The sequence below is a fragment of the Scatophagus argus genome, chromosome 13 (assembly GCF_020382885.2).
Source record: "Scatophagus argus isolate fScaArg1 chromosome 13, fScaArg1.pri, whole genome shotgun sequence".
Taxonomy (NCBI): Eukaryota; Metazoa; Chordata; class Actinopteri; family Scatophagidae; genus Scatophagus; species Scatophagus argus.
Window position 1 is genome coordinate 10303605 of NC_058505.1, and position 26923 is coordinate 10330527.

Below are 26923 nucleotides of genomic sequence, written 5' to 3' on the forward strand. Positions count from 1 at the left end.
AGACACACACTATAGGTGACAGTTCAGAGAATTACTTTTAATTAGCCTTGTGACTTGTATAGTGTCATCTGGTTATAGGAACCTTACAAAAGTACCCAACATTAGATTTCACTCTTGATTTCCTGCTGCTAGATTTCATTGTTACTTCAATCAAAAGTGAAAGAATTACTTTGCTTTTTTTTATTGAAGCACTACCTCCGTGCATCAAAACGGTGCTTGGCACGATTATTCGCCGGCGGCTCTTGGTGGCTTATATGAACGGATAAATCCTATACATTTTGCTGTAATGGTATGCACATGATCTTTCTCCTGCCTCAGAGGACTGCTGGTAACAATCTGAGCATCCCGACAAAGACCCGAGGAGATGAGTCTGAACAATGCTGCACTGCGCCTTAACCTCTCTGTGAGACCCAGAGAGCTTTGGGTGTGGATGTATGATACTTAATTTTATGCAGCAGCCCACAAGCAAATCCTTTGAACTGTCAGAGATCTACTGTACGTTGCTGTATGTATTTGTCCGTGTCTTTTTTTTTTTTTGCCTCTGGGTTGGCTTTATATGTGTTCTACAAATATTTTGGCTATGTTCAAATAGTTTCTTTGTTTAATTTATGAAAGGGAAAAACACAAAAGGTTTTCATGGAGTGCTTGCAAACACACCCTGAAAATAAGAGTGAGAGAATTTTACTGACTACTCAAGTGTGCCAAAATATGCCAATAAAATTTGAAAATTTCATTCAACAAAGAGAAAATCAGAGGTACAAGAAAATGCATTTCAGTGACGGTACAAATCTAGTTTTAGCTAATGTAACATTTGGTTGGAATCAGTTTGCTACGACCAGGTTCATCCAACAAACAGTGGGCTATTATGTTCCTATGTTCTATATTCAGTCCCTTATCAGACTTAAACTACATGGCACATTTCTCACCTTTTAAACAATCAGACTTCTGCGAGGACTGACAAACTGTCGGCGCGCTGTAGCAAATGATCAGTGATGGGTTCGACTGAATCAACTCACAGGCTGATCTTAAAATGTTATTCATACATTCATTCATCACCGTGTGATGACAAGTTCAACAAGGTGAAAAGTGGGTTGGCAAAACCTTATCTTTGCTGCCTCTAACTGAGTATTGGGGATGCTTTTGCACCTCTTGCTCCACTCTTCAGGTTTTGCACTGAGTTCTCTCCTTGATGAGAGATTTTCTCTGCTAATGTGTACCACTGTTTTTACATTCTTTCTTCACAGCATGTGGATTCCAGTGGGCCTCCTCTGCTTTATTTTTCTTGGATGAAAACACAGGTTTGCTGTTTATCTGTGCCATCAGCATCTGGCACTTATTATAGAGGGATGGGAGCGCAAGCTTGGATTATTAGGATTAGTGGTGGATTGGTGGAAGAACTGGATTCATAGCAAGGTTAATAATAGCAAACTCTCCTTTTACCGACATAACAGCAGATACTCAGGCCTGCGGCCTTCCCTACATTGCAAACGTCTGAGCCTACCCCCCCACTTTTGGAATACGGTCCATGAGAAAAATTCCCCCCAGCAATCTCCTCTGAAGCTGCTTCGCTACCTAAACAAAGGCAAACACATGCACAAGGATGCACACAGCATGATAACATAGCCTGCACTATGAAATACATGTGTATAATATTTTTATTATAATTTTTTTTTTTTTACAGAAATATGAGGATGACTCATAAATTACAGTAATTCAGGGACACCTCGGTGTTCGTTAAGCACATTTACAGCTTCAACACCTCGCTGTTACATTCTTACCATGTTGCTATCCTGTCAGCATGTTTATCTGTATCCGCCATGGTGTGTGCGTTTGTGTTAAGAGTGTGCACTATATGTGTGTGTGTTCTATTCCTCAAAGCAGATATAAAAGGACCACTAATCCAGAGCGACAGTGGAATAAACACAATCCCTAATCTCATTGATCCCTCACAAAATCATTCAATTATACTCCACCACTGAGTATGGCACCGTACACGAGGGGAGAAGCGGTAAAGGTAAGAATCTCTTTCTCTCATTACAAAACAAGAGAGCCAGAACTCAGTGAAACATGGTTATGAAATACCTCACAGGAGCACAGAGATCTATTCAAAAGAGGCCTGTCATGCTGTTTTATGACCATGAAAACATGGCAGTCTGATGATGTGCTATATAACCAGCAGCAACAATACTTGAGAGGAATGTAGTTACTCTTGTCAGGGGTGGGGGCTAGCGGGTGGCAGTGCTACAGAGGAGTACTCAGGGCTTGGATGCTCTGTTTGAGGGTAAATAAGAAGAAAGTCTAAGGAGTGAGGAGAGGAGCTGAGAGGAAGAAAAATTTAGAGAGCTCCACAGATGCATGCACCACTAAGTGACCCAGTTTAACGGCCTAAAGCCTGCTACCTATTATCACAGGGGAAGCCTGTTTTTCTCCTGCAGCTTCAACATGGAGGGCAGACCTGCTCTGATATCAGTGTGACAGCTACAGGGTTGCTGCTGCCTGCTCATTGATTCAGGGGTTGTGTTTTTATCCTGTTCATTAGAGCTTCCTAAGCGGTTGGGGCGCTTGTAGGTTTGTGACATTTCGGCTCGTCACATCAAAGGCTTTGGCAAACTGGGGGGGGGGTTGCATGGAGTAGCTGGGGGTATGAGGGCTGGGAGCCTAAGGTGGGATTGGCTACATACATACACACACAGATAAAATGGATGAGCAAGCACTCCTTTTTTCCTCTCTTCTCATATTTCTCTAAAACCAAACACAAGTACGGATGCATTTCTTGGACTGCCGGTCACCTGAATAATAGGCACAAAATCCTGTTCTGCCTCCGGACCTCATGACCCCCCCACCCCACCCCACCCCTGATAAAACAAATGTTAGTTTTAGAAGTTAGTTTGATCAGGCCAACATTCAGTGTGCGGGGCGTGGAAGGTGGAGGAGCTAGTTTGATGTATGGCACCAGATGCCCGATGCCAGATGTTGTACAGGCTGACATGCAGGTCTGGCATGAGACTAGTTTTCTGGGCTGGCTGTGAACTAATTAATCTACTCCCGCCCTGGTTTCACAGAAGGTCACACTAAAAATATGCAAGTTTGTGAATATCTGAATGTCTGAGTGTGTGTGTGTGTGTGTACGTGCGAATCTGCGCGGTATGAATCGCATACTTTAACAAAAGCTTTTGTGTCTGAGAATGTTCATCATATTCAAACACGGCATGCCTAGTATCCTCTTTGTGGGAGTGTATAACGGCCAAAGAGCATGTCTACCAGTCAGAGGATAAATTGAAACAAGATGTGCTGGCCCCTCGCTCCTTTGAAGGTGTTCCACATCATACCTCTGATTCTGTGGAGGGTAGGAGTACTACCATAAAAGGACACTCTGTTTACCTTAACCTGCCAGCGTCTGCTTGCCAGATGTTCCCGAGTTTTTCTTTCATCTCTTCACACGAACCTTATTTTTATTTTTACAGCGAGTTTGTTGCTCTACATTTTGCACTGATGAGAAGGAAGAAAAGTCAACTTTCTCCTGCTGGAGGGAGGAGAGGCTAAATTTGAACAATGTTTCATATGCCTTTTCGAAAGCTTGCGGAGATTGAAGGATTTGAGTGGAGAGGCAGACAAGGTTCGCCTGCCTTCACTGATGAAGACATTGATACCACAGGGACTAGAGAGGCTGGGACCTGTAAACATGGCCTTCCATTAAGTCCTCAGCTTTGGGGAACTCATCTACACATGTCAGACTTTCCCTCACAGTCCCTGTTATTCTAACTGAGGTGTTTCCTTTCCTGGATTACTTTTGAGCTGATTGCCGATGACTGCTAATAGCCATTTAAATTCTTCTTATTTAGCACAAGGACACGTTCAAAAAAGAAGGTGGAAGGTGAATGGAAATATTCAGTTTCAGTGACAGACCACTTCTGCATTGAAATCACAATTTGTTTTCATGAGAAAATGAGAAAACAGAAGACAGCTTTCTTTTTTCAGCACTATAAGGATTTTAGAGCAGCAAATACTTCAGCAATGAGCCTTAGCGCATGAGTGCAATGTGGAATAGATTAGCTTCACTTTTTTTTTTTTGTCGGCAGTGTTATGCGTTTCTGAAAGATGGCATGTTGCGTGCTCTCTTTTTATAACTTTTCACAGAGTTGATGGTTTATGTTATGATGCAAGACTTGGGTTACTAATGTTATAGAGAGGGGAACGACATCTTGATTCAAATTTTTTCAATGATTGCATTTGAAATGAAGGAACATGTGGTTTGAGGTACTGTGCCCTCAATATTTTCCATATTGTTAGACAGAAAAACTGGCACAGCACGGTAGGAAAAGACGAAGGTTGATTGTTAAGTTGTTATTTTCCATGTTCGAGTGAAAAAGTAGGGCAAATAGGGAAATACCCCCGGAGAAATGCACACTCAATCATAACCTAAAACAGATATACAGTTAAACATATATTGTTCAGTCACAAGTACAGTAGGACACTGAACATTAATCGAAGTTAAGCTCTTAAAGGTTGGCTTAAATGCAAATGTCCTCCCTTTTAATATAATCAAGAAGACCACTTTTCATGGAAATGGTTTTAATGTAATTATTTATAATAAATTCTTAACCTTGAACCTCCACTTATTTTGATTTGAAAGAGAGCCATTGAAATGCAGTGGCAGTTAAGACCAGTAATTACAAGGCCCTTAACTGAATAGAGGAGAGAAAAAAATAAAATAACGAAGAGCAGAAGGTCATTCACTCTTGCTGCCTTGCTGCCATCACCTCCTCGAAAAACACTGAAAACACTGACAGAATAAAAGCTTTGTATGAATGAAAGTGGAACAAAAGGACTTGATTATTCAAATAGTGAAAAATGGTAATAATTGTGGTGTATGTTGGTTGATGTTTTTTAAAACATAAAGAATAGGAATGTGCTAAAATGTTGATGTTTGCACACTTTCAATGTTAGCCTTAAAGGCGTGACTAACTCCACAGTAGATGTAATGTATGTAATGCTTGCATGTATGTAATGTTCAATACATGCATGCCACATTTCTTAAAAACAGGATTCTAAGTATGGATTATGGATACTATTCAAGTGGTGTAAATGAACCAAAGTGTGCAGATGAATCAGCCTCCATTTGTAATGCAGCGATAACATCTAAATGAGGTCTAATGTTTGAGAGAGAAGGTAACGGAGAAATATTTTCTTAAACTGGAGATGAATACCGATAGTGTTGACTTGTTGAAAGGTTCAACATTTCCTTGTGTTTGCGGATACCACAGAGAGAAAGGAATGTCTGACTGATCATAAACAGTTCTGCTTTGATAAAAAGACAAAAATTACAAGCCCTTGCTTGATGAAAAAACAAGCAAACAAACAAATTAAGTAAGACTTTAGAGGACATTTGGCAGCTTTGAATTTTCATAAGGTGCCTGTTGATGATTTCTCACCAATCAGATTTCTTCTGGTGGGTTGAGGAGTGGTTAAGTCCTGTGGAACATTGTTCTTGCCAAGGTCAGACCATTCAGTGCCCACATGAACGTAATCAGGAGAAAATGTGTATAAATATATATATACAAACATCCAAATAAAGACTCTGATAAAATAAAAACAGTCATTGTTCACCTGGGATCATTTAGTGGTTGCTGAGATTCTCACAGCAATGAATCAAGTCAATTATTCCATAAGACCGCCTGTAGCTGTCCTGCACACTCGGTTCTGCTGTATTTTGTTCTTCTAAAGCCTTTTGCACCACAAGACGAAGGACGGATCCTCCAGGAAAAAAAAATAAATAAAGAAAGAAATCTCTCTCTCTCTCTCCTTTTGTCTTCCTGTTGTTACGGCTGCCACCTGAAACCCTGCTCTCACCCTCCTCTTTTTGTCGAGAATAAAGTGACAACATTTTCAAAAGGCTGCTTGATTAGGCAGAGTGCAGTAGTCGCTGGGCCCTGCGGCTGTTGTCAGGCTCGTCTCTGCACCACTGCCTCTGCTGGTGAGATTTATCCTGTTTGTTTTGGTACAGTAGAAAACATGTTTCTCTTTCTGAGCAGATATGCACCTTCACTCCCTCGAAAGAAAAAAAAAAAAACAACATTTTCACAGAAGGAGAAAAAGAGAGGCAAGGAACAGAGGCAGGGACCTGCACCTACTTTCAGGAGGGATTTTTCACTGGCGAAGGCAGTGCATAACACATTTGGTGTTCCTTTGTCTGCTCTGTTTTGAAGGCGCTTACGCACCTTTATTCATGTGAACACTGATTCATACCATAACACTTGCTGTACGATCATACAGCCCAGGCACAAAATGCTATTGTAGCTACACGTTCTGCTCAAAGAACTCAGGTAAGACTGTGGTACTGGGAGTCATTATGCCATTGTGTGTTGGTGTGTGTTCGTGTGAGTGTGTGTCAGGTGTATTCACACATGCATTGCACCTGCTGTGACTGAAAATACTGTGTATACTGCATGTACAGCTGCTTCTTTTCCCTTACATTTATATTCACACAGTACATAATTTTGTATATAGTATTTTTCTCGCCATACGCACACATTAGGGAGGACGAAGCGTGATATTCAGTTAAAGCTTCGAGTCACCCTCTCCCGTGACAACATGTAATTAAAATGATGTTTGAATTGTTGAGCTTTGCTCACCGTGGATGGCGGCAGAGAAGCCTGCTGTTTATTTAAATCAGCCACTGCAAAATAAATAAATAAATAATAATCAGAAAAAACCCACACCAGCCACAGATCATGATATTTCTGTGTTCATGCCGATTAATTTTGATGCAGGAGGATACAAATGCGGTCTGAAGGGTGTCACTTTCAGTGTACTGGCTGTTTTGAACAGACTTTATAGGCACTGTCAACCGGGACGGTGCAGTCCAACAAACCAATTAGCATTACTCAACGGTAAAGTACAAAAGCATCTCAAACCATACAAATGTGCTTTTTTTTACATGGATATTGATAGCAATGTATTAATGAAAATAAGAACAAAACTCACATAAAGGCTGGCACTGAATCCTGCAAGAGGAACGCGTTTCTACCTTCACTCTCTGCCGTCCTGTGCATTTATATGATGAAAATTTTGGGTATAACCGGGCATAAAAGATAATGTAGGGAAAGTAGTTTCACTTGTGACAGTTGCTCCTGACAGGGAATGCCTCAAGAGAAACCATCTGTCCAGGCTTTCTCTGACTTTCCTAATAATCATTAAATCACAGTGTGCCTTGCACAGCGTGGGAACGCTACAGATCTCCCTGTGATTCATATCACACACAGCTAGCGTGTCTCGTTAATGGTGCCACCACGGTCATTGATGTTGCCCTGGCCTGGCTTGCCTATCGGGCAGTGCCTGCCTGCTTACTGCAGGGGGTCAACAAGCAGTTGAAAATGAAGTATTGTTTCGATTAGCTGGCACACTGGTGAAAATAAATGAGGGCCGCTTTAATATCTTGCTCCAGGAAGGAAGGCTGGCACTAAGGATGCAGCATAACAGTAGAAGGTGTACTGCCTCTTTGCATACATCCACAAATCCAGGACAAAGTGTGACAGACTGAGAGTGGGAAGGAAAGAAGACAGGCTTATTGCTTTGTGTGGCTGATCTTGCGAGGCTGACAGTCTGTGTCCACAGAGTGTGAATTGTTATGGCACAGAGAGCTTAGCAGCTGGTTGACGCTAATTGTGGGCCTCAGGTGAGTTGGCAGCTGATGCTTTCTCAGACACCTGAACATCGCAAGTCAGAGTAAAGTCATCATCAGATTATTGGAGTAAAACTCACTTTAACCAGTTTCCAAGGCAAACATGTACAATTCTACAGCAAAAAAAAGGAGGACTGAGCTGACTTATTTTAATAAACTATGATTTTAAGAAACTATCAGATGTCTTCTCCACGTAAACATCTTCACCACAGTTGTTTTTGTGCCAAACTGCAAAATATTCATTTTGACAGATCATTTTATCTACTTTGAGTGTTGGCAATGTTTGAGAAAAAGGTGTCAACCACCACCTCAAATTTGTTCTATTCTAAATTTTGAAACAACATTACAAATAGCACTACAAAATAACACTAAAAAGTGTGACAGCAAAATGTGGCCCTAAACTTAACTTCCGTGCACATTTGTCACACAGTGTTTCATAGCAAACACACATCAGGTGGATCCTCATGTCACACCTGCTCATCAGAAGCCAATTGTCTTGAGGAGCCTGTCGCCAGGTTTAGAAATGACCCAAAGACATGACACCAAGTCCATAAATGTCCACTTTTCTTGCCATAGAACGCTTAAAACATCTCGAAAAGATGAATTAATTTGATCCATCATCAGTCACGTCCCTTTAGTCTAGCTGACACCTTAGCCAGTGGATAATAGTTAACAGCTACACCTTAGCCACCCAAGCAGGAGACAGATTAACCTCAGCATACTAAAACAACATGTATAACAACTTACACTGGCTGGGAAACAACCTGATGCCCAGAGTCAAATGGAAGGTGACCTGCTCAGTGTAGCCAAGGTGTCCAATAATGTCTTACGTGTCCCAAATCTCACTGTGTAAACTTTGGTTAGAAATATGTTTGTTTCTAGTTTCTTACTTTGGCAATTTGTGCGGCCTTGGTGCTTGGGGCTTGAGGACTCTTGCCGGCCTGATGTGATGTGCCTCATCCAACAGAATTTAATTTGACCGTACCAAACAAAGTGGTAGTTTAGGTGAGTCAAATTGTGCTTTGGCCGTCGGCACATTAAGTTTTCCTGAGGCACAGTCAGAGTTTTCGTTCTGGCAACACAACTCTGTCAAATAGAAACGCACGACATCATACACTGACCGCTATTTCAAACCATTTTGTCAGCTAATTTTCTGTTGCTGCCAAATAAATGGAACCCGACGTAACAGTGCGTGCCAGAAGGAGACAAAATATATAATTGCTTATTTATTTTCAAAATTACATAGAGTCAAATAAATTGCATATGCTAAAGACTGTAATAAGCTTTCTAATCGAGTATGACCTTTCCTGTGTGGGTGTGTATTTTTGTCTGTGTGAAAAAGAACAGAGGAACAGACGGAGAGAGAGGATGAAGAAATAATACTGTTTTGTATCCGTTACCCTGTTGCCCTGTGGCGATGACATGGTCTGTAGGAGTTTCTCCATTAGTACGCGCTGACCTAATGTAATAAACATCCAGGGCTGAGTCCTCCCAGACCATGGGTACTTTATCACAGATGATAAACCCTGTTCTGTTAAGGCTGGGGGAAGAGGACTAGAGAAAGGGGGGTCTAGCGGGGATGCTTAGAGGGTGAGCACAGCCATTACAAAAGGCAGAGACGGACCGCCATGCCTTTGCGTCAACCTCAAACCCCTCTTTTCTCTCCCTTCTGTCTGCATTCTGCTTCAGTTGTCAAGGAAATTGGCAAGCAGTGAGAATGAAAAAACGTGGCTCAAGTTGAGCAAGCTCCCAACTCACAGGCCAAGCTCAGGCATTGAAAAAGAAAAGTAAAGGTCCTCCCTCTTGACAAAACAAGCGGAAGGGGAAAAAAAAAAAAAAGACGAAACAGACGATTTATTTTTAGACCAGCTTTTGCAGCTGTGAATATTTTATACCCCCAACAAAAAGCTGTCAGTTTTGACTGTGCTGGAATCAACATCTGAGCATTCAGGACCATGTAAGGAATCATGAAAGATGATCAGGGCATAGATTAGTTTCTGTGAAGAGAAGTTAAATTCCCTTGCAGACGCCATTGCACTTCCAGCAGAGCTGTGTTCAAATGGAAAAGTATTGGCCAGGGGTGCAGGTGGTTCTATTCTGTCACTGGAGCAGCTAAACTCTTTACATGAATGCTAAATGAGTTTTATCATACTGTTAATCACTCCACTGTAGCTCTCACAAAGTGAAGGTGCGATACATAATGTGTGGTATCTGTCAGGAAGGAAGGTGTTTGTTTTAACAGGGAATGTGCACAAGAAGAGAAAAAGCCCACAGACATGAGGCACAGACTGAACTACACACACACACACACACACACACACCCACACACACACACACCCACAGAGGTGCACACTCTGCCTTGTGTTACTAAAGCCTGACCCTTAGTCCTATAAAAACTAGCCAGGTGGGCCCGGTATAAAAGAAGGATTCTGTGTCCTGGTGTTGCTACAGCACTGAGCTTTAGTGATTAGTGATTAATATACCTCCCACAGTGTGCTCTCATTTATCAGACAGCTACTGAGAACCGTGGGAACCGTTGCAATTCGGTGAAGTGCTGGGCTCCTACTGGTCTATTTTCACTCTTACTGTGTTAACTCACCATGTGACTGTCATTCTTGCAGCTTTGTTTAACTTTTATTTAAGTAATCCCATTGGGAAAATTAGTTCCTCCTAACAACTGGAAAGTGATGGAAACTTATATTCATGTAATTCATACCGCTGCAAGGTGCTGACATGCACAACAGGCCAACTCGCTCGCTTCCTCCCAACTTCGTTTTGAGGTTGACTTGCTGGGGGTTGGAGGCAGGTATAGGCTGATGATGCCTCGCCCTTTCGATTTGTTGCTTCGGTTTGATCACACCTTCTTTACTCTAAACATTTGTGAGAGGTTCAGACTCATGAGGAAGACTCTGAATTGATTTAAATATGCAGCATGCAGCTCGAGAGCGATAGTGATTTAATCCAGCTGACATCTGCTGGCAACAAGACTTGAGCTGACAGTGGACTTAACACGTTACACACCAAGTCTTACTAATGGCACCTGATGAAAGCCCAGGAGTTTTCTGTTTCCCCCCAACAGTTTTAGCTGTCCAAAGGTATATGTTGTGGTTTATATTATTTCTGGTGAGAGCTGGAGTGGGTTATTAGGGTAGGATGGTGCCAGATAATACATTGTGGTAAACCCATTAGGACCCATTGGTACCTGACTGTCTGATCAGGGGGGCCAATGCCCTGGAGAAGTTTTCTCAGTCCGTCCATTTAGTGTGTTTGCAGTTGTGCACATGCAGTCGACAGCCTTGGACTTTTGACTCTTTCAAATCCACAGCCAGGTGACAGGAAGGGAGATAAAGGGGAGAAAGATGTGTTTTTAAAAAGACTGCTATGGATGCAAAGAGTAGAGGAGCCATGGATGTTCAGGTTTGTTGACTTTCCTACTGTTTTTGAAAGGGTGTGTGTGTTGCTGTATGTACATGAGGATTTTTGCCAAGTGAAGGAAAACACAATCCAATAACATAATCAACAGTTAAAAGCTGTCTGAAAAAGTTATTTTGTAACTTTGTGTGGTAATACAGGCGTTTTAACTCAAAGAATATTAAGCAAAATCTAATTCATAACGTGCAGTTTTAGATTGCACAAAGAAAATAGCCTTACACGTAGTACACATAGGTGTATTGGTTATATATGTTGTTTTACTTGAAGGATCTGTATTACTGACGCTATTATGATAACATCTGACAGTGAAACAACACGTTAAGCCTGCTATGATAGAATACGTCACAATGTTGTAACCGACTTTAACAAACAATTAACCACAAGACAGTTGATCATAATAGCATTAAACACTGGCCAAGTTTAATTTATGTTCTGTTCAATGTTATGACAGTGTTAGGGCAGCTTTACGCGCACCCATTCAAATGAAGTGTTAACCGCCAGTTCAGTGCTAAGAAACAGCTAAAGGCTTTTCACTGCGGTTTTACAAAATCTGTCTCCATTCCGAGAGAGCTAGATGCACGTCCTTCTGATATATTTGCATTTTCATACATCTCCTGACAAATCCTGGGGGATACGGGCCATTAGGAACTTGGGCTAAAGGTACTATACATGAATGCTAAATGAGCTGTTAAATAAAATCACCCTTCCTTGTATTTCATATCCGGGGAGCTCAGCAAGCCCTGTCGTACTGCTCACAGTGACATATTGCTACAAATGTGAGTGAGTGGAACGTATGTCTCACTTTCTGCAAAGGATGGACGGTATTGCTCGTTGACTCTGCTGTCCATGCATTATCTTTTAGTGCTTCTGTGATCAATGTATATTAAGTAATTAGGTTTTATATGTTTAAAGTTATATAGTTTATTTTTTTGCCCGACCATATCTCTTTCGCAGGCCACATTTTATAATCCTTGAATTTTTTTGATTTTCAGTAGCATCAGAGTATGTTACCCTGCCTGTTGCTCATTTATTATTACTTCTTATGTGTTTTTGAGCAGATATATACAAGAAACATTGATTGAGTCCTGTGTGCTGTTTCTTTTAAAAGAAACATTTCATAAGAAAAAAAGAGGCCTGCCTCAACATGAAACTCCATATCAATATGCTCTGAATCTGAGAATCATCGTCCAAACTTCTGAACAAAACGAAGGATAACTTTGGTTTAGGCCCGATGCGTCCCTGTGTGCTTTACATTTGCAAAAACTGTGAGGGGGGCCACTGTGAAAAGTGTTGCTGAACATCAATAATTAAAGGTTTATGAAAACGACCTTTGGTGTGATTGGACGACCTTTGGTGTGATTGGACTTCCTCTGCTCCGATGCAATCTCCAGTGACGTTTTTTTAGTGCTGTTCAAATTCGAAAGGCCGTTCTCGAGCTTAAAAGTGTAAATTCAAACTAACTTGGCCTTGTACTTGCTCCCTCTCTCTCTCTGTCTCTAAATCTATCCATCTAACCACACATCAAAGCGCAGGCTGTTAAAGCCCTGTGGTGAGCGCTCCAGAGGCCTTGCGTAGTCCACAACCACTGAGGTGTCTGCATGTGAGAAAAGTTTAGAGAATCACCAGGACTTTCAAACAACTTAAAGTCTTGTTAACGTGGGATTATGATTTCTGATTCTCTTTTATAGCCTGGAGTCTGACAGCGCTGTTGGCCTGATACCAATCAAAACAACCAACTGTTGAGTCGACGGATAACTTCATTCTCCAGGCGGTATCACAGCGTACTAAGGAAACTACATTTGACAGAATTTCCACAGAATAAAGCTACTCAGACACTGTTTCCAGGGAGTGCACATTAATAGTAGGCAGGTTTGCATTATTATATTTGTCAAGGAGGCTAATAAAATATTTTCCCTTTACTTCACATCATCAGCTTGCCTTGTGTTGATGATCTACACACACTCACACGTTCTGCTGTAGGGCCGTGTATTGAGAGGTCTGTAATGCACTGAAATAAAAGCCAAAAGAAAAAATTGATTATTTTATTTTCCCTCTTACTTGCTAACGGAAATGTCAAATTTATCTCTGCTTGAGGCAATTTGGAGAGTGCTTTGGCGGAATTGAACTCAAGACGATTGCATTCCAAAGTTGCACACAGAAAGAACTAAGCGGAGGGCAAAAGAACGTGGTCTAAGAAACATAGCCAGGCAGTGTGTGTGGAGGGAAAACCGGATGTACTGTAAGTCTACTTATGTGTGCACTAATGCTGGATATATTACACTCTTCATTAAAAGGACGTTGACAATTATCATACAGCGCATGCTGCATGCGTCGTGTATTAATTTTTCATTATTGAAATTGTCTTGACATGATGGATATGAAAACATGTACAAGAGAAACAAGAGAGGTATTAAAGCCCTCATGTGAGCCTTGAGGTTTGCAAAATTTCCATCTATTTCGAAATGTTCTGTTAATTGTGATTCATAATCACTAGTCTGCCAACACTGACAAGCGACAAGAGGAAATATAATGTAATTCCCATAACACACATTTCTGTCGACATATTTGATGAATGTAAAACCTGACCATAATGACACACAATAGCACCCACTGCATATTCACTGTGTCCTTTCGCTGTTGTATGTCAGAAGATGGATTTGTAGTCGTGGTAGCCAGAAGGGTAAGATCTGGACGAAAGCACTGGATTGGCCCAATACTATAATGTTATGATATTATAGCTTTACAGATCAACGTCTAAGAACAAAATTGTTAAAAAAAGATTTTGAACCTTTGATGACAGAAAACAATGTACATATATATATATATATATATATATATATATCTGTGCTCTAAAAGGCTTGTGCTTGCTTGCTGACCTACACGTATGAAGTTGTTTTGCTGCATTAGTCAGATGACTGCATTTGCCTCTTTAGACAGACAAAAATAGCCAAAAACGTTCTTAAAATCTTCCTTTCAAACCTCATAAAGCCCCTGGGAGTGGGTTATATTTTTAGTGGTATGAGATTTACTTGACTATGCTTTTCTGAAAAGTAACAAAAGATAAATTACCTCTAAGATACCAAAAGGGCCCATGGTTGTCTCATATATTTTTCATGTGGTTATGTAGGGCTCGCAACTTGATGCCAAGGGCAAGGCTCTTGTAGTGACCAGGTTTTTCAGCCTCTGTCCACGTGTTTTACGGTTGTGTGTCTTTTGTGTTATTGATGTTGTGTTGCTGCCTGCAGTAAGATAAGTTTCCCTCCAGGGGATAATAATAATAGGGTGTGGTGTAAAGAAAAAGAAAAATGCTTTCTGTCAGATCAAAACATAAATATGTCGCAACTAAAATAAAATTCAGTTCATTTATTCACACGTCAAAGTCAAGCTCGGTGTGAGAAGGATGTCTGAAGTTCGGTTTTAATGGGCAATAGTACCACGTTTGACTTTACAGTCTGAGTGTGGCTGATTGCTGCATGCAGTTTTTAAATTACCCTGCAACTTAATTCTCTCTCTATTTCAGTGTAAAAGTAATGTTTTTTGGTATATGTGTGTGTGTGTGTTTAAAACACTTTCCTTACACTGTCAACATTTCCCTTGTTCACCTTACAAATTTAAGCATTTAGGCCACATTATGCAACGTTTGCCAATTTCCCTGCAGGGATTGTTAAAATTTAATTTAGTCTAAAATGGTTAGGAGAAGTTTGCAAGACTTTGTATATAAAACAAAACTTTAATTCACCTTCGTTCATCAACATACAAGCCTGGCCTTTGTGGGCTAAGCAACTAAACTCAAAATATGGGAACTGTTATAAGGAATTCATCCTGAAATTTTGTTCCTTTGGACATTTTTGTGTTTTGTAAACAACACTGGATGCAGCGAATAAATGATTTAAAGGAAAAACAAAACAAGTAACAGGGATAAACTTGCAAAAACGTTGAGGTGAGGTGAAATAAAATACATCAGTGAGCAGATTGTTGGAAATGACAAAATAGCATAACCCCCGCTCATTAATTCACTGCATTAAGACTTTCCCACAGCCAAAAGTGTCACCTCTGAGGCTTTTCACTTGAAAATCAGATCTTTATTTTTTTTCTGATCCTCTCATCTCACCAAATGAAGACAGATGGACTCATTTATTTGCATAACTTATTTCCTACATTAATTTGTTATTCATAGGATACAGCATTTTGGCATGAGAGTTTCCTCTGTCTTCTTCAGATATCAGTACTTATTGCTCAAGTGTTGCAGATGCGTTTCACTCCTTGATTGAATGACAGATTTTTATTTAAATTTCTCTGGAACTGACATCACATTCGTCCACCCTCACCAGTAGAAAATAAAAATCATGCAAGACGTCTGTTTTTAGATACCCAGCTTTCAGTTCTGTGACCACAGTAATGATAGCATAACAGCAACTCAGAGTAAATGAGGCTCAATCAAGGAAGCTCAGGTGCTTTTTTCCGCTGATATATAGTATAGTAAAATTTGACGAGCGATGTGCTTTACATGACTCAGTAGTAGTAGAAATCCTTTTTGCACAGGGTTGAAGAATGTAATTTACAGACAAAATAAGGTGAAATGGATGTATGCATGCATTGTATGTTACATATTTGCATTCAAGTTTCAGAGTTTAGAATCAAAAAAAGATGAATGAGTGTGAAAACATACAGCAGAATGAATTATCTCAGGCTTAAGTGGGCCTTATTCTCCTCTATTAGACTGGTTCACTTCAAATTTTCTGGTTTCTGAAAATTACTGTCCTTTTTCCTCTTTTTTTTTTAATGCAGACAAACACACCCAGAATGAAAAAAAAACCCCAATGCTATGAAATCCAGGTACAGTAGACATGTGCCCATCTTCTCCTACAGTGATAATTCTTCATTTCATCCACATCAGAGCACTGCCTCAGGGGACGAGGATGGGGAACGTAGACAGAGACTGTGTAGTTCTTTCAGTGATGGGTAGAGAAAACCTGAAACTGGCACATCAATCATGGCTTGTTTTTATATGAAGCAGTAAATCACATTTGTTACCTTCTCTTGAGAGACAGACTTCGTACTTGTGTAATATCACCACGATTGCCTCCTGGTATGCATTTGAAAATGTAACATTTGTAGTCTGCCTTTTTTAAAGGTGATGTTATGTTTAGTCTCTAAGGTCTTAACTACAGGCAGGTTAGGACTCATCAGTAGTTTGTCTTTCCTTAGCATCAATAAATATCATAGCACTTTTGAACTCATGAAGCAGTGCAGACAGCTGCAGAGGTTAAAATCAGGAAGATGAATGAAAATTGAGGAGGATAGAAGAGTTGACCAAGTTTCTACTGATATCCTTCGGTTGGTTGGTGGATTTGCTGGTTGTTATGCCCTTGACTGACCAAATTCCTTATTGCTGGTTTGACTTTAATAATGAGGAAAGTGCTTCTTAATCCATCAGCAACATATTTCAGACAAGTTGGGACAGGGGCAGCAAAAGACTGGGAAAGGTGTGTTCTGTTTGAAAAACACCTGTTTGGAACAGTCTACATGTAAACAATGTAAGAAATTTCTAATTCTATCCCTGTTTCTATGATGCATATTTCTACTGTATCCCATACATGTGACAATGAGTGAGTCCGTGATAAAGCTTGGTACCATCCTATCTGGTTTACTACTATACACAAATACAGACCTGGAGTTTAATTCAAAGTAAATAATCACAATCGCTGTGTTGGACAGAAAATAAATAAATAAATTTTCCTTAAATGGTTCAGCCCTTATTATTACTGTAGGCTACAATACTTCATAAGCAACAACTTGAAGGATCTTTGATTCTCTAAAATGAAACATCTACATTCCGGTGGAAAAGGATGGATATCTATAAATAATGTTATACAATAAAAACTGTACTGCAGGGGAACTGCATCAATTTTAAGCTAAAGCTTTAACTTCTTTGTGCTGCAAAAAAAATTTGCAGTCTAACATGTACAGTAATCTAGAGTTTGGCAAAAATAAACAAACAAACAAACAAACAAGTTTGATTAAACTTCCTAACAATCGAAATAAATTAGGAATTTAAATTCCTGTCATTGCGTCAGTGAAAGAGCATTGTATAATCATTATTTCAACTTTGGATTTTTTCTTTTTTTAAATGAAGATTTTTAAATAATGAGTCGTGCACTGCACTGATCAAAAAAAAAAAAAAAGATCAAGGATTAGTTCTCAAGGATTTCCCATGAATAAGCGATTCAACAAGCTTATGTTGCATCCTTAGATTTCTGTCCACATCCCAGTCAGAGCAATGGGCATCATCAGACCTCAGTCAAAGATAATTGGTCCATATAGTCATCTCTGACTACTGGTTATGCAGACCAGTGGCTTAATATCTAATCAATCTGAATGAATTATGAGCTCCTGTCATCTCTATTACAAATACAGACTTGACCATTACATTTTTAATTAACCCCAAGTACAACATATTGGAGAGCTGTCCCAAGTGTCACCATGTATAACTCTGGGTAATAGAATGAAATGGCTTCACATTTTTCACACGCTGAATTTGAAATCATATTGGAAAGTGAATGTCTTTGGCCAGACGAGAGCAGAGTTTGTACTACTTATCAAGTGATTAAGGCAATCTCTTTATTCGACTCTAGTTTCCATGGAGACGTGGCTGGATTTGACAAGCACAATGTGTGTGTGTATGTGTGTGTGTATGAGAATATGTTTTTGAGTGTGTGTGTGTGTGTGTGTGTGTGTGTGCTCTTCAATTTGCACAAAAGCCCAAAGCAGGAAAGAGATACAGCTGAAAGTAAATGCCAAAAGCTTTTTTTTTTTTATGGTAAAATGCACATCCTCTGTAAGACTGCAGGATGGCAACCAGAGGCAAGTGAAGGACAAATCTATATATCTTCATGTTAAAAGGCAGGATGTTGACTGGATAGAATAGTTCCTTTGACTATTTATGAAAAGAGCTGTAACTGATTGAAACTAAACACAATCTGTATCAGCCACATGGTGTAACTGGCCCAAGGCAATGTGCAGTGTCTGGAAAGCCAGATGTAATTTTAAGTCATAGAGGTTTTCAGTGATACCCAAAAAGAAAAGGAAAAAAAAAAAAACAACTACTTGGAAATCTGCAGGGGAGGGTTTTACCAGAGGCAAGACTTGTTTGATGAATAATGCAGTCATCAACAAAATTGCAGAAATCCTTACACCACTTTTTTCACTGTGTTGCATATCAACAGCAAACATAAGTCCAATGTGTGTGAGAAATGCTGTTCATCACAATTTTCACTCATGAGAAAAAAAAAAATACTAGAAGAATGTCAGTCTAATGTAACCCCACAAAAGCCTACAGCCTTCAAAATTAAAATAATGCACCAAAATCACTGTGTCAACAAACACTGATTATTATCAGTTTCACAAATTTTAGATTTATTGCTATGTTTCTGTCTTAAATTGCATATTAAGAGGTTCAGAGAGAAAAGGTGGTAGTCTCGTAAGGTTGTCTTGTTTGTGGCAAATTTGTTTTTTAATTAGCTTAGTCGTCAGTTGAGTTAATCACCTTGAGTTGATCAGAAAAAAAAAATCAGATGATGTTTTTGTCCAGTTAAACACATGTAAAAGTACAGCATGTTATAATATATACACAGCAATACGGACTCTACATTCCTCACTCTCTTTCACACGCACACACACACACACACATACTGTACATCCATCCACACATTCACTGGCTTGCTTTAAAGACTCTGCGAGAAAGAGGGTTTTGGGGACTGCCTGAGGAGCTGCTGAATTCATCTGATCCTAACTGCACTGTCCTGCTGGGAAGAAAATGTGCATCATTATAGCCATTAGTTATAATCATAGGCGATTAAGGCCAGAGCTAGCATGCACATGGGCCAGGCCGTATCAGCTGACAAGGGTTCATGAACCAGGGTGGGTTATTCATCCATCGTCCACACGTGATGAGCAGCAGCTCCTCTCAGTGCCTGTTTTTCGATGATTCCCAGCTTCGAGTTCAGTAACCACGGTGATACAGCTCTGTCACATCTGCATCATACCAATTCGGACAACATATGTTTTTTTTGTTTTCCTCTGATATTATTATTTCTATTCGAATCCACGGTCATAGCAACAAGACAGCAACAAAGAACTAATCCATTTACTTTTAATGTAAAAGTTGGCATCTTGACTCTAAAATACCTGCAGCTCCTTGGCCACTTTCACTGGGCAATATGGCCACCTGCTTTGATGTCTTTGCTCCTACGTGGGATTGCATTGTGCAAAAAATGTATTGTTTCATGGGACGGCGTCATGAATGGTGAGGGATTACTGGTAGATGTTTGTCACGTGTCATAGGTTAATGACCAGTATAAACTGGGTCAAATTTTAAGAACTTGCAATTTCTTTAAAGACTGAGGCTTTGTGGCTTTTGAATGAATACACACTTAAAGTATAATTTTTCTTTTCTTTATCCTGGTCAGGTGTTATCTGCAAAAATCACACGCCAGCTTTTGTTGCCACAAAAGAGCCTAGACTAATCCTCAGAGCACATCCTTCCTCCTTTGTAACTCTATTACACACATCTCTCAGGCTATACACACACACACACTGCAGCAACAGAGCAGTAGAGGTCATCTGTAGTTCAGTCTGCAATTAACTCTGTGCAATTAATTGCTGATTTCAGAAGAAAAAAAATGTTATGAAAAATAAAGCACTCTGTGGAATTTGGAACGCTATGGTTTGATTGGCTTTCATGAAATGGTTCATGCATAATGGCTAACGCTGTGCATTAGTATGCCATTAGGTCTCCTTTTGCATATGGGGATGAGTATGCATTTGGCAGGAATATGTAATCAAATATGCCTTGTGTGTTTGAATTACTGAGGAATAAGAGGGCTCTTATTTGTCCAGGTTGCCCATTAGTTATCCTTGACTCTCATACAAATTAATTTAGCCTTCAGCACCCAGAGGAAGCCATAGCTACTCAGTATGCATTACCTGATACATTATGGTTGTACAGTTTGTGTACAAGCACAGGTCAAAAGTGTAGGTCAGTTACAACCTCCAGTGTCCAAGGCTTATAAGGCCTGGGTGAACCTGGGTTTGATCTCCAGAGGCAAGGGGGGGGGGGGGACGGGAAAAGGGGGGTTGAATGTCACAGTCGGAGCGGTGATCCGAAAAAGAGAACTGGGCTTCTTTGCCATCTCTTTACAATTAGCTCAAGATCTGGCCTTTTTTTTTACCAGAAGAATAAAGAAGAGTTGATTAATTTAGACAGAAAAGAGTTTGCGGCCTATGAACCATTTTAAAAATGACATGGAGCAAACTAATCACAGAAAATCCAGCAGCCTCAAAGACAAGAGAACAGAGATGACAGGCTAATTAGCTTGGTTCCAGCCTGGTTCAGGATAGAAAGTACTGATGCTGTGCTGTGAACCACGGTGTAATGATGAGAGAGTTGGAGTGTGTGGCCCTGAGACCCAGAAGTTTCGGATGGCGTGGGAGAAAGAAGCAGCCAAACTCTTCCCCATGGCTCGACAATGTTTGTTTCACCATCTGATATTATGATATTTGACATAATGAGCAGAAGTATGTATGTGTGTGTGTGTGTTTTGTACATGTGTGCAGGCTTGTAATTTCTAGTGAGAACAGACTGGGAAGGTGGGAATAAATGGGAAGAAGAAACTGAGTACTTCTTCTGGTGATGGGCACTTAAACTTCCCCTGTCAACTTCCCCTGTCAACAATCCCTAATCCTGTATTAAAAGGACACAGACTGTGGTGTCCATCCCTCACCAGAGCCCCCTCTGAGTGCAAAACATTACTCTCCGTGTGTTAAATAAAGAGATAGCTATGCTGCCTCCATCTTGACAGCACAGGTCATTAGCCAGTGTAAATATAGAATACTGCGACACTTTTGCCGAGGGATTGGGCATAATGCAAAAACAAATTTAATTTTGGGCGATTAGATAAAATAGAAATGTGAGGAAATTAAATGAAAATGACCCAATAAAATCATGTTTTCCTGTTCAATAGAGAAAGAGAGAAGTACCAAATCTAATTTAATGCTAACCTGAAGCAAAAGCCATCTTTCTAAAAATTTGTTTTGGGCCTGGGGTGTTTAATCAATTTAATTTGTCAGATTTCGGTCCAGTAGTCATTAATTAATATCTACTGTATGTTTTGTCACATACTTTGCTACAACTTAATAATAATAACTGACCATTCATTAGGCAAAAAGAAGTTGGAAGGGGTTTGCTCATCATACAATGGTTCTGGAAACTTCTTGCGACTTCTACTGTACGCGACTCATTTTAATATTACAGTAAAATGAAGTAAAATGGTAAGACCACTTTTCAAAAAGATGTATGATGATGAATATTTTAGTGAAGATGGGATCACAGAGGCTATCTTGGCATTAAGTACAAGAGACAGTTGACCGCTTCAATCACCCCATCACAGTTATAAAGCAAAGATCTCAACCAATTCATGAAGAAAAATGTGCTAATAACTTCAGTGTTATGGCAGAAGTGAAAATACAGCTTCAATATTTTCTGTGCACCACATGGCCATGAGTCATTCTGTGGTTTTAACGTCAAAGAAAATGGTGTGTTTTCTTACAGCCATACTGCACTGTTTTTAAAATGTAGAGAACAGAGAGTGGGAGACAGCAGGAGACTGAGCCAGATAAAAATGAGAAAAAAAAAATGTTTTGATTGCTTTCCCAAAGTTCTAGTTAAACTGGGATTTAAAGATCTAGTAATCAGTCATTCAGGCTGTATCACACATACCCCTCACTGCTTCACAGCACACTGCCAATGGCATGCAACTGTGCAAAAAGAGAGGCTGAAAGCAAAATGGGAATAACATTTCTCTAGAGTCTATGATTTAATAATCAAGGAAAAATACAGAGCTGGCAAATCCTCTTTGTCACATATACCGTCTTGCACAATGCAAAATCTCCATTGTTAAAAGGTGCAATATGTAAGAACTGGCCACCAAATTCATACTCCAAACAAACTAGGGGCAGTGTATCACGAGAAAGTAATGAAAGGAACAAGGGAATGCAATCCCTAGCCAATGTTAGCATTAAAAACTGTTCACATACCAGTCCAGAAGAAACAATGTGAGTTCAAGATCAAACTTCATCCCTTTACTCATCAAGAGCTGTCTGCAGCAGTGGGACGAAACGCCAGTTTGAACTCTCGTTTTGCTTCTATTTCTATCACTTCTATTCCTTTCTGCTGAACGCATTTTCTTTCCATGAGTAGATGGCGGCGTTGTTGGTGATAGTAATTGCGTACCAAGAGCTTCAGCCATTGTAGTGTTTACTGTTGCCTAGTCTTTAAATGGTCTAATTGGAGGGCAGGACTGTCAATGTGACTGACATGTAGTTAGGGCCTTGAGGTAATACCACTTCTTCATCCCCTCATGCTGAACTGAGGGCAGACTGGATGCTACAGTGACTCACTGGACATCACTGACCCAGGCTAGCTGGTTAGCACAACAACCTTACTCGATATCATAACATAGAGCTCCATCATGGGTAAGTACACTTTACTGTGGAAAAAGAAACTGTATTCAGTGTATTCAAATGAACTGTAAACATCATCACTGCTTTAAAGTTAAAGAAAGTTAAGGAAGGCATAATTTTATAACTGCAACTTGATTTGCATTTGTAACCCCAAGCGTAGACAGTCTCTAACATTATTCATAAGCTAACGCCGAGCTGAAATCTAAAAATAAATAGAATGACTGATCAATAAAGGATCATATTTCCAAAAAACCAAGATGGGTTTGTGTCTGTCAATACCGGTTGGAGTTTTCTCCTCCCTCAGTAAAGTCTTCCATTTAATCTAGAGAGCTTTTACTTCAGGTTTATGTGTGATATTGAATGAGAGAGCTTATTGGGTTGTGTGTAAGTGGATTTGGCTGTGACGATGACCAACAAGCTCAACACCAGAGACCTCACAGACAACACATTTGAGACCCAGGAATGCCAGCTCCAACCGCCTGTCAACTTAAAAGCCATTAAAACAAACAGCACAGTGAGAGATGCAGGGAGAATATTGACCTGTACTTTACCCAGGGGATGGTAGGGCAGAAAAAAAAAAAAGAAATGTCAAAGAAATCTGAAGAGGGGAGACACAGGTTGTTTCCACTACCTGAAATACTTTAGTGTGTTGTAAGAAAAGACTTTTGGAGAAAAGCAGTAATGATACAGTGGTTTCCCCTCTGAGAGAAATCTGGAAAAGTCGTTACAGCTTGTGGTAACAAACTTTTTTTGCATTGTAGTCCAGAGGATTAAGTCTGTTTCATTACTGAGATGTTTTACCATCCCACACCATATCTGCTCTTGTCCCTTATTCCATCCATTATATCCTTTAAGGAATAGCTTTGTAGGATAAGCAATTTAGAAGGACACAAAGGGCAGCCTGTGTTAATTCCATGAAGCTACAAACTTTTAATTAGGACAAGCCACGAAACAACAACATTAACAATAGAATACCAAACAATAAAAGGGTAATTATCATGAAGCCATACTCTGGCTGCCAAGAAGACCATAAAACTAATTACAAATGCCTGACAGCAGATGGTTTGGGGGCAGCAGGTAACAGTGGGAAGGTATATCTACACCAGATGATGTGCATGTAAAGTTGCTAATTCCAAATAGAGCCATCTCAGTTAGCTGTAAGCATTTTCAGACCAGAGTTTGAGAGGCAATACCCACTGGGGAGCTCCTATGAGAACTATATACCTTCAAGGGCGTTATTTACACTGCCAATAGCTGGCCGGTGGCTGTTATAGCAATGTCACTTAAAGTTCCTCTTGTGCTGGGAGAGTACCTACTCTCAAGTAGGAACTAAAGAGTTCCTCAAAACTGAATTCTGAGACTGAAGATTGAAGTTCTTGGTTCTTGTGGTGCGGATACAATAAAAAAAAAAAAAAGGAAGTAAAGTTGAAAAAGGTTCAGTTCAATTAAATTCAGTCCAGTTTGTTTACATAGCGCCAAATCACAGCAATGTTGTCTCATGACACTTTCCAATCAGAGCAGGTTTGAACCAAATTCTTAAATTTTGTTTTTAGTACAAAACCCCCTTGAGCAAGCCCTTTGTGACAGTGACAAAGAAAAACTTTCTTTTAGAAGGCAGAAACCTCAGAGCAGACACCAGCTCTATGTGGGCGACCATTTGCCTTGACCAGCTGGGTCGTGAGAGAGAAAGAGAAGAGAATGAGAGGGAGTGAGGGCAGACAGAGATCCGTAACAACTGCAGTCTTAACAGAGTACTGGAAAGATAAAAAAAATGTATTGACAGTAGTAATAATAATGATAGTGGTACCAATAATAATAACAATGCAGAAATATGATTAAGGTAATAACAGTCATTGGGGTTAAGCAGGACAGCAGGTTTTTTGGTTCTTCTGGTCCAAAAACACCTAAACACCGGCAACAATGCACTGGGAGAGATGTAAAAGCGGAATTACCACCAGACATTACAGAATCACAGAACGCCTACAGAATGGGACACTGTTCAACCTCCAGTTTCACTGACCGGTCTTGTCCAACACACTTTTAATTGGCTTCAGTTGTTGTGGAAACTGACCAGTGCTGCCTGCAGGACCTGGCAGCTTAAGTTCAATGGGAGGTAAGAAGTCAGAGAAAGGTCACTTGATCTGTCAAATAGAACGCAGAACAAGCAAACATGGCCTTGTCAAAGCAAACATCATGGGAGTGATTTCCAGCTGATATTATATTTGATGTAAACTATGTCAAGCTATTAAGTCTTATCCCTGTGACCCATGCAGCTCAAAGCCTTACTTAATGGAGAAGCATATTTGTGTCTGTCAGAGCAGATTGACACATTCACACGTCTGCCACCATTTTAACAAAGCTAGTGCGTCATTTAGTTTAATGATGTTGAGACAATATCCGTCCTGCTTTTAAACATCTGTCTTTGTTCCTTATATGGCCATGTGTGAGCTGTCTGGTGATTGGAAGAGTTCCCTAGCCTACTTATTGAATTTCAGGACTGATCACTCAGCCCCATTTAAAAGGCTGAACCTGGAACATGTTGAGGGCACCACTTTATATTCCTGAAAGCATCATGGCTGCATTCCAAAAGTGCTGGAATAAATGTAATTAACAATTATGGTCTGCCCTGCTTGACATCTCATTATTTGAGCTTTCCTGATGTCCTTCGCCTTTCCTGCCTGCATCTCTTTCTATACGGAAATGCTTTAGCCCGTCAAAACACACAATGACAGCTTGGGGGGGGGGGTGCGGGGTGCGCGGGGGTGAGACAGACAGGAGTCTAAAGGAATGCTTGTGTTTAAGTACATTTTTGGCTTGGGCTTCAAAACCAAGGGTTGAAAGAACTTCCAGCAAACAAGTGGATTAGAAAATCCATTTGTGAGCCTTGACACTGTGCTGCCTGCTGATATTCCGACATTAAAAGAGTAGGTGGGTATGTGGTATGCACACATCAAACATGACTGTCTGCGGCAAGCCATTAGGCCCAGGTGAAGTGGCTGATGGATGATATCTGTCTTCCTCGAATCGTTCACATCCAGCTTCGTCCAGAACGTGACTGGATGAGGTCTTGTCGAACTTCTCAAAGTCATGGAGTGAGCCAACTGTCTCAACCAGCTCACTGCTGAGCATGGTGACAGCAAAACATATCTTTTCTTCCTGTGTTACTGAAATTCCTTGAAATTCTCGCTTTGCATAATGATGTGCTCGGATTTTACATATCAAACACATCCGTGAAGCAAAAATGCATTCGAAAAATGTGACATCTACATGTAAAGACACATCTTTGCTTTTATGTATCTCATTCAAGTCTCATTTAACAGTCAGAAATATGATCCAATAAGACAAACTGGAAGATGTGGTACAAAAAAACAATAACAGTATAGCCTGAGGTATCTGCAGGCAAAGAAAAACCTTGTCATTCACTGAGTGATCTCACATTGAAATCAGGCTAACACTCACTGACTGATGCACTGACTGATGAAAAGCTTGCAAAATGATTTTTAAGCACACTACACCAAGTTGACAGAGAGCAGCTCTGGTCATGGTCAATTAGAAGGCACTTCAGCACTCCAGGCAAGATGACTCTTGGGTTTTTAGGGTAATCCCACTTTTAATTCAATGTGTTTTGAAAAAATATGTGTTAAGTGCGATGAAGGAGCGGTCATTCAAAACAGGCCACAAAACATAGTGCACCTCATCATTAAAGAGTTAAAGGGATAACAAAATCAACTGCTGGGACACACAACCATCTGGATGAAAACACGCTAAGAGTGTAGTTTAACAAAAAAAGCAGCTTTTGAATTTTAAAATGAACACCTGTTCAGATTTAGTGTCCATATGAACCAATACATGAATAAATGTTATTATTATTTTATTTACTTATACTAAGCATTATCCCTGTCCTCTACTGGGACCTTCATGATACTCATGTGCATGCCCAAGTCTTCTGAAACAATCATGTACCGACATTAAGAAAATCTCATATCTTCTCATATCTTCTGATATATTTAAGGCATGTCTGCACATGAAAATGTTCTGGTGATGTGTTCGATTTTTGCGTGACAGGTTAACAAAGAATTTGAACATCTTAAACCAATCAAAATAATCAAAGGCAGACTTTCAACTCATTCTGATCACGATGAAAAAACATTCCTTTTATATGCAGTCCGAGAGTTTTTTATTGTCATCGTGTAACACATTTGTTTGAATTCTCTATTGGTCATCAGGATGGGAACTGTACAAAGACTTGTCAATGACTGAGTGAAACATAACTTGAGAGAGCAAAGCCCC